At 41.4% G+C, this 7,173-nt stretch overlaps 1 long non-coding RNA gene across 1 annotated transcript; it reads right to left on the bottom strand.

Annotated features, from left to right (window-relative positions):
• Positions 1–4,774: 4,774 nt before the first annotated feature.
• On the bottom strand, positions 4,775–6,373 carry LOC124341600. Its single transcript, XR_006918520.1, has 3 exons — positions 6,200–6,373; positions 6,042–6,141; positions 4,775–5,811 (listed from the first exon to the last, which is right to left on the bottom strand). It is a non-coding gene; the product is annotated as an uncharacterized LOC124341600 (long non-coding RNA).
• Positions 6,374–7,173: the final 800 nt, after the last annotated feature.

The raw sequence follows: 7,173 nt of genomic DNA, 5'->3' as shown, positions 1-7,173 counted from the left end.
ACACCAGCCCACCACCCTCAAAGTTTTTTTTTTTTTTTTTCAGTCAAGATTTTATTCGAGCCATTTTCAATTTCAACCTATGTGATGCACGGTTCATATTTGCTGCAAATAACAAATTGCATTCTCTAAGGCGGGGAAGTAGATGTTAAGAGGCTGAAAGCCAACAACATACAATGCGCTTTATTCGTGCATTTCTCCTTTACGACGTTGGAGAAGGGTGCCACTGTAGTACATATTAAGATTTGTCTGAAATATTTGTAATAAAATTGGAACTGTGCTTCCGCTGCTGCGAAGAGAAAAGAAAATAGAAAACGCTCCGCGGAAATGTTCTACTCTGTGCTTTTTAATCGGATTGTTATTGTAGGCTACGGCTCTGCCGACGACACGAGCATTCAATAACGAATGGAAAACTATACAACCCAAGTTGGAGAATGATCACAAAATCAAGTAATCACATTTGGTGTGATTACGACAACTACGTTCGTTAACTGTAGTCCAGTGGTTCAGTTGGGTAATGTGCATTAAGTTCGTTAGGCCCGCTCGTTGCCATCGGTAATTCAATCCAATTACTTGAGTAGAATATGAGAGGAGCGATACTATTGGAGGCAATATCGTATGAGGAAACGACCTCAAGACTTGGCATCCGCATCTCCTCATCCGGTGCAGGATGTACTGTATACTCCTATGCTATATCAGGTGAATATTGCACGGAAAAAATGATTGCGCAGTTTGTTGGTCGTCCTCTGGGCCGATCGGAATCGATTCGTCAAATTATACACACCGTCCGCTGAGTAAAACATCCAACTTTTCAATTTATTTTCGTCAATTAAAAACTCGTCGCAGTAGACCAAACGGCATAATCAAGAAAAACTGGCAAGTTAGTAGTAATCGGCCTACCACTCCAACGTTATTGATGTTCAATGATACGAGTAGAGGACTGTTGTATCTACGAGTGTATAGATAAGGCGAAGGAAGCAGCCTTTACCGACTGAATAATAGTCATTGTCAAGAAATAGAACTCGCGAGAACGCATTGTGTGCTATATCTCCTCCACTAGAAAGTGCAATACGTGTGGTCAGCGAGCTGCGACAAGCCGATAGTTTAAACCGTATATGGAAATACGTATACATAAATAACGTACGCTCGAACGCCATAGAACGGAAGCTGCATTCGTTTTCTAATGTCGGTGGATCAGTTCCTTTACTAACCTTAGTATGTCGTGCATTATTTCGTGGTTTGGCAGAGATACGCTATCGAATCCTTTGCTGGCATTTGACATTTGACTGATTTTACATCAGCTACGAGTCCTCGTTCGATTAGTTGCCTCTCGGCCTTATAGTTGACGTTTGTCGAGTGGTTTAAAGATCAATAGGACGTGGGACGATTGTCTGGCCTCAGATGGAAATCTATATTATACCACAAACCCTGGGACTAGACATGTGCATGTTTATACCGAAGTAGTTGTCGACTTGTAGACAACTAGACACACATACAAGCTGTTTGTTAGGTATTGCACTCTTAGTCTTATAGTTTTACCCCCCCCCCCCCAGGCAACGGGCAACTCAAAGTCTAAAAATATATACAGCGCAAAATAATAGAAACGTTGCATCCGAACAATATTGATCGGCGCTCAGTGTTGCATCTGCCTGTATGCATGTTTGTTTTGTTTTTTGTGAGAGTTTCGGTTGTACATATCCAGGCGCGTTAAACGTTTAAGCAGTTGGCATCCGTCATGGGGCATTTCCTATCCGAGTTTGACTCTGTAAACTGCCGCTAACTTTTCAACCATGCAAAACGGAAATGGAGAGATGCGTCGATTGCCTAGTCAACTGTTAATAAAAAGATACGAGACGATAAGCACAAACACACATATGCATGCAGCAAGCAGCCCCGACGTGCTGAGCCCCGAACTGCTGCTGCTGCTACTGGTGATCGAGTGATAAATATGCTGCCACCTTCTATATACACTGACGGGTGACGAGAGAAAAAGAATACGTGTTGACTCTGTCTATTGATTGATGAGCTCACAAATAGCAAGGATACATCAATTCCACGAGCATATATGCCATATATGCCTCACGCCGATCCTCATCTGTATGCGTATGGTATATACGTACTAGTGAGCTGTCAGCTTTGTATCGCTAAAGGTTTAATCAATTCTCCTTTTTTCTCTCTTTCTCTCTTTCCTTGGTTTTTTCCTGCTTCTCTCCTTCTTTTTCTCTCCTCTCTCTCTCTCTCTCTCTCTCTCTCATTCTTGTTGTTTCTCTTCAAGTCATCTACGGTGCGCTCGTGCAAATGAAAGAATCCAACCGTGACTGTGTATAGTTGATTAAAATGGATACGTCTGTATAGCCCCCGGTAGTTTTTTTTTTCTTTTATATGCAACATATAAAAGAGGGAGAAAAAGAGATTATACAATACTGGACCAAATATATATATATATCACATTAGACGAATAATATAACCGTACCGAGTTGATCATGGCTCGAGAACCAAGATCAAAGTGCTGGTCGTCATTCGACGTGTATATAGCCAAATAAAAAAAAGAGGAGAAAAAAAAAGAAAAACAGTCGGACCGACAGTTATACCGGCACTCATTGCTATGGCATTCCATTCCAGTCCTTATCGACAACACAGTGAATGAGAAAAAGAAAAAGAAAAAAAAGATCGAAAAAGACGCAACGATTTCTTTTGCCACGCGCCGGAAGTTTCACGGGCTCAATCTCTCACTCTGTTGCAATCTTTCCTCGACCCTCCACCTTTTTCTCCAGGTTATTATCATCAATAAACGCACCTGCTAGCTGCCGTATTGTATAAGCCTCGCGCGTATAGAACGAGAGAATGTAACATCTATATGGATCTGGGTCGGCGATGCCGACTCTCAATAGTGTTTACTTGTTTTTCTGTGGCCGTACTTGTTAAGCTTCTCGTCGGTGAGAAGACGAACGTCTGGTTGCGTGCAGCACCTTTCGTATTTTTCTTTTTCTTTCTTCCTTATTCCACCCCACACACACTCGCCTCTTTCCCTTTTCTTCCCGGCGCCATTCTCCTAACTAAAAAGTATTATTAACAGAGTGAACGCATAGCAGCTGACGCTCCCTCGTAGTGGAGCACACATATAGGTCTCTCTCCCCGCTGTACCACATTACACAGCCGATAACCACCAAAGAGCACAACAGGGCGCACTATATAGCCTTTAGAGTTTCATTGTATTGTCGCAACTAGATCACAAATAGTCTCGGTATATAACCGCTGAATTCATGTTGACCGTCCTAAATTATGTAGTCGTGTGTGTATGCTGATGAAAAGGGGAGAGGAGGCAAGTGCTCAGTCTAGCGGCAAGGGAGAGTAGAGCTATATAAACTTTGGACCTATTATGTTTACCATCCGCCTTTGTTCATCTCAGTTTGCCATCCACGCTGGTCACTCCTCATGATCGAGAAAAACAAAATTTGGAAGAAATCTTGTTCTCGAATAGAGTAGCGACGACTATGGAACAAACACGCTAGATTCCAACCACATTCAGCCCAGCTCCCACGCCCACCATCAATGAACAATAGGAATATTACAAGAAATGTGTGAGAGGCGTGGCAGAAAATGTAATGGTTTTTGCATCGTCGGAGCGGAAAAAATCCTCTCGCCGTGCTACGTCGGCTTCGATCGAAGAAGGTATATAATTTCTCCCAGATTTCTAGCAGTATTGCAACTGTACAGCCTAGACCTTTTCTCTCGACGAAATCTAGTTAGATGATGATGTGTAACGGCTGAGTGGCCGCACCGGGGTATATAGACTCTTGTATATAGATGATCAAAATCTAATAGAACTTTGTGCATTTCCTCTGTAAAGATTGTTACTCGCTTTATATTAAAGCAAAACGCCGATCTGCCGCATTTGACAATTACAGTCTGTACAGATTTTTACGTGTGAAATTACGTAATATCACTTTCACGATACGTACGTAATACGACCCACTCTCCTTTTGAGTGGATACAAGTAACAATAGGTATACAAATGAAAGTGGATTCAAATTTGCCTCCTTTTTTTCCCTCACCTATCCTCCTGTACTATTTCAGCCGCCATCATGGATTTCTATAGCGCGGGTTTTTCAAGAAAGAACTTGAAAGGTGTACTAAACTAAACTAAAAGGAAACTACGTAAGTAAGCTACTACGCAAAAAGGTGTACTCATTTGCATATTTGTACAGCGAAAAGGTGTGCAAAACCTTTTTCCGCGAACCTGCTTTATACAATTTTTAAGATTTCAAAAAAAAGAGAGAAAATTTCAACAGGCCTACTATTCCACCCCCTCTTTCCTTCCCTTTTGAGTGCTCATGTTGCGGTGATTTTGTTATGGGGGGAGGGGGGGGGGAGTGGGGGAGCCTCTTGTCAAAACAGCACTCCTATACATCGTTGGACGTTCGAAAATTGTAATCACTTCGGCAGCAGGGGATTGAGTTGCGAGGATTAGTATTATGGCTCGGTCGCACCCACGCGCAAATGAATGTACCGAGTGGGAAGCAATCCCTTAAAGCAATTACTAATATACTGCTAATCATAAATAGTCGCTCGCGACGGCTTTAAAAAAAAAGTGGAGTGTGTTGACACTTGGCTTAAGAACGTTACGGGGGCCGCACTTGTTTTGGTAGTTGCTTTTTTCTTGTCCCTTTTTCTACATGTGTTCCAAGGCGCATTATTGTTTTTATATGTACAAAAGTGTTTCAGGGCAAACCATACGATGATAATGGTAAATCCTTTAATCAAATAACGGGGCCCTTTTCGTGATGGAGAAAGGCTATAAGGTACGATTTTCTTTTATTTGCTTTGCGTTGCCTAGCAAACGAGCGCTGCCCAACATACGTTAATTACATTAACAGTAGCAATGCCATAGAAAAAATGGACGACGCCAATAAATTGCCTTGGAGAAAAATGACTTCAAAGAAAATCTGAAAGAAATGTGAACAAAGACAACACGGCAAAAGAAATGTGTTGCGAGTCAGAAATAGGACAAGATTGAAGAACGTTGTGGTCAGGGAATTTAAAAAAAAAAAATGAAGCAAGATAAAACGAGGGACAGATATGACAGAACGAGAGAAAAACTAGTGGCAAATGAGAACGGCACTCCCGGAGATTGGTGGAGAACGAAGAGAGAAGTCTAAGAAACGGAAGTAGGCGAAACGAGTGGGTGTTGAACTAACGTGGACACGGGGAGAGAGGGGGAGGCAGATGACGATGACACGATAGCAGTAGATTTAAACTACGATGTCGTAGAATTGTGAATTGGGACAGCCGATTTAATATCTTAGCCTTACGAGGTGGTGCCAGTGGGGCGACCCTTTTGGTCATAACATTTTTTAGTTGCACTTTGCTTGAAGTCTTTAAAGTTAAAATATTTTTCAATCTGATAGTTTATCCACAGACAAACTGTTGAGGTACAAAACACGGCCTGATTTGTAGTCGTTCTACAAATGAGTTAATTAATCCTGACTGAATATAAACAAAACGAGGAAACAATTCCAGTCAACCGCCTAGCCCAGGAATAATCGTACTACGATTTAACACCAAATAGTCACAAAGGAAGAATATAGAAACATTTTTCCTACCTTTAAGCCTGGGAAATACGGCCAGGCATCTACAAGTGCTCGATCCGCTGAAAAGTTGAATGAACACCAGGCGGGACAGGAAAAGGGATGTCCTCGTGAATACCCCCACACACACATGGGTGTACACAATGACAGAGGGGATTTAAAGAAAGGGGAAGAAGACTTCGGTAACTCGACCGACATCAATGGTTTCTCCAATCAAACGGGATGCCTAAGATAAAAATTATATAATGAGTTACGAAAAAATCTTTACAGAAACAACAAGTAATGAGGAAAAGTTAAGAATGAGATAGTGAGTAAACCCGACAACTCAAATTTTAATAAATGGGAGAATTGGAGGTTTCCAAGTTTTACACTGCATTCATGCAAGCCATGCATGCATCATTAAAATATAAGCAGCTCACACTGTCACAGCTTAATAAAAGTAATGAAAATGATTACCCAAGCGATGACACTGAAATTGTTGCTGATGACAGGTGAATACCAGAACAAGCAAAACTGGCACATCTTGTAGTTATGATGGCTGGATCTGGCCTAAAATCTGCACAAAGGAAAAGGTTACAAAGTGCAAAACTACTATGCATCAACAGGGGGCTTACATGATAAATGCTATAGCAGGAGCTAACATTTCCAAATTTGAAACTTGTTTCTTTATTAAAGCTCCCATAACCGTTCTATTTGTATTCTTAGTTTTATTTCCCTGCTGAACAACATGGAGTGTGTGTTAAGCGATTCTATAAAAAGGCGCGAACAGAGTTGACACGACGACCACATTTTCGTGCAGCCAAACTAAACGAAGCAGACGACAATAATCTTCTAAAGTTCTAATTAGTCGTGCTTTAAAATATCGATTGAAAAATTATTAAAAATCGACCTTTTAGCATGCATACTAATGAAATCTGAAATTTTGAGATTGAAAAATGAGAAATGTTGTTATACCTGAGTTTGCGATTAAAATAACCTTTTACTCCATTAGTGGTTATATTGATGATCATCATAGTTGATTTTAGTGCTGTAATAGTACATTTTAGGTTTCGATACCAATGCGACCAATGTCTGGAATGGACACTTGTGTGACAGTTGTCTTTTCTTCTTCCAGGAAGAAGAGAAGGTAACCGAAGATTCGTCCACAATTCTAAGTCAACCGCATTATATAACCGTCTTCACTTCCGGCAATCCACTGACCACATCCTCGTTCATCCTCAACACAGCGCCAAATACTTACGAAGTAAATTTTTCTCCAATCTATAAAAGCTGTCGATAAAAACTTAACTTGACTTACTGCTTGAAGAGAATGGGACGGGGTATATAAAGACGGGATTTTTAAAATTACTAAACGGTCCACACCGTTTGGCGACAAAGGAGAAGAAATGACGGGCGGAATTGTACAAAGGAATTTGCGAAGGCACAGATTTGACGAATGCTGTTGAAGTCAATTGGTTGGTAGTCCAGCGATTACTAGCAGGGCTTCGGCTGAGCAAGTTGAGCTGCACGGAATTTCCGGGCATTTCGTGGTGGGCGAGGGCGACGACACATTGCGCGCTTCGTAGTTTACGGCAGATCACGCTCCTGA

The sequence above is a fragment of the Daphnia pulicaria genome, chromosome 5 (assembly GCF_021234035.1).
Source record: "Daphnia pulicaria isolate SC F1-1A chromosome 5, SC_F0-13Bv2, whole genome shotgun sequence".
NCBI classification, from domain to species: Eukaryota; Metazoa; Arthropoda; class Branchiopoda; order Diplostraca; family Daphniidae; genus Daphnia; species Daphnia pulicaria.
Note: the sequence above shows the minus strand (reverse complement) of the source record. Positions and strands in the feature narration are given on the sequence as shown.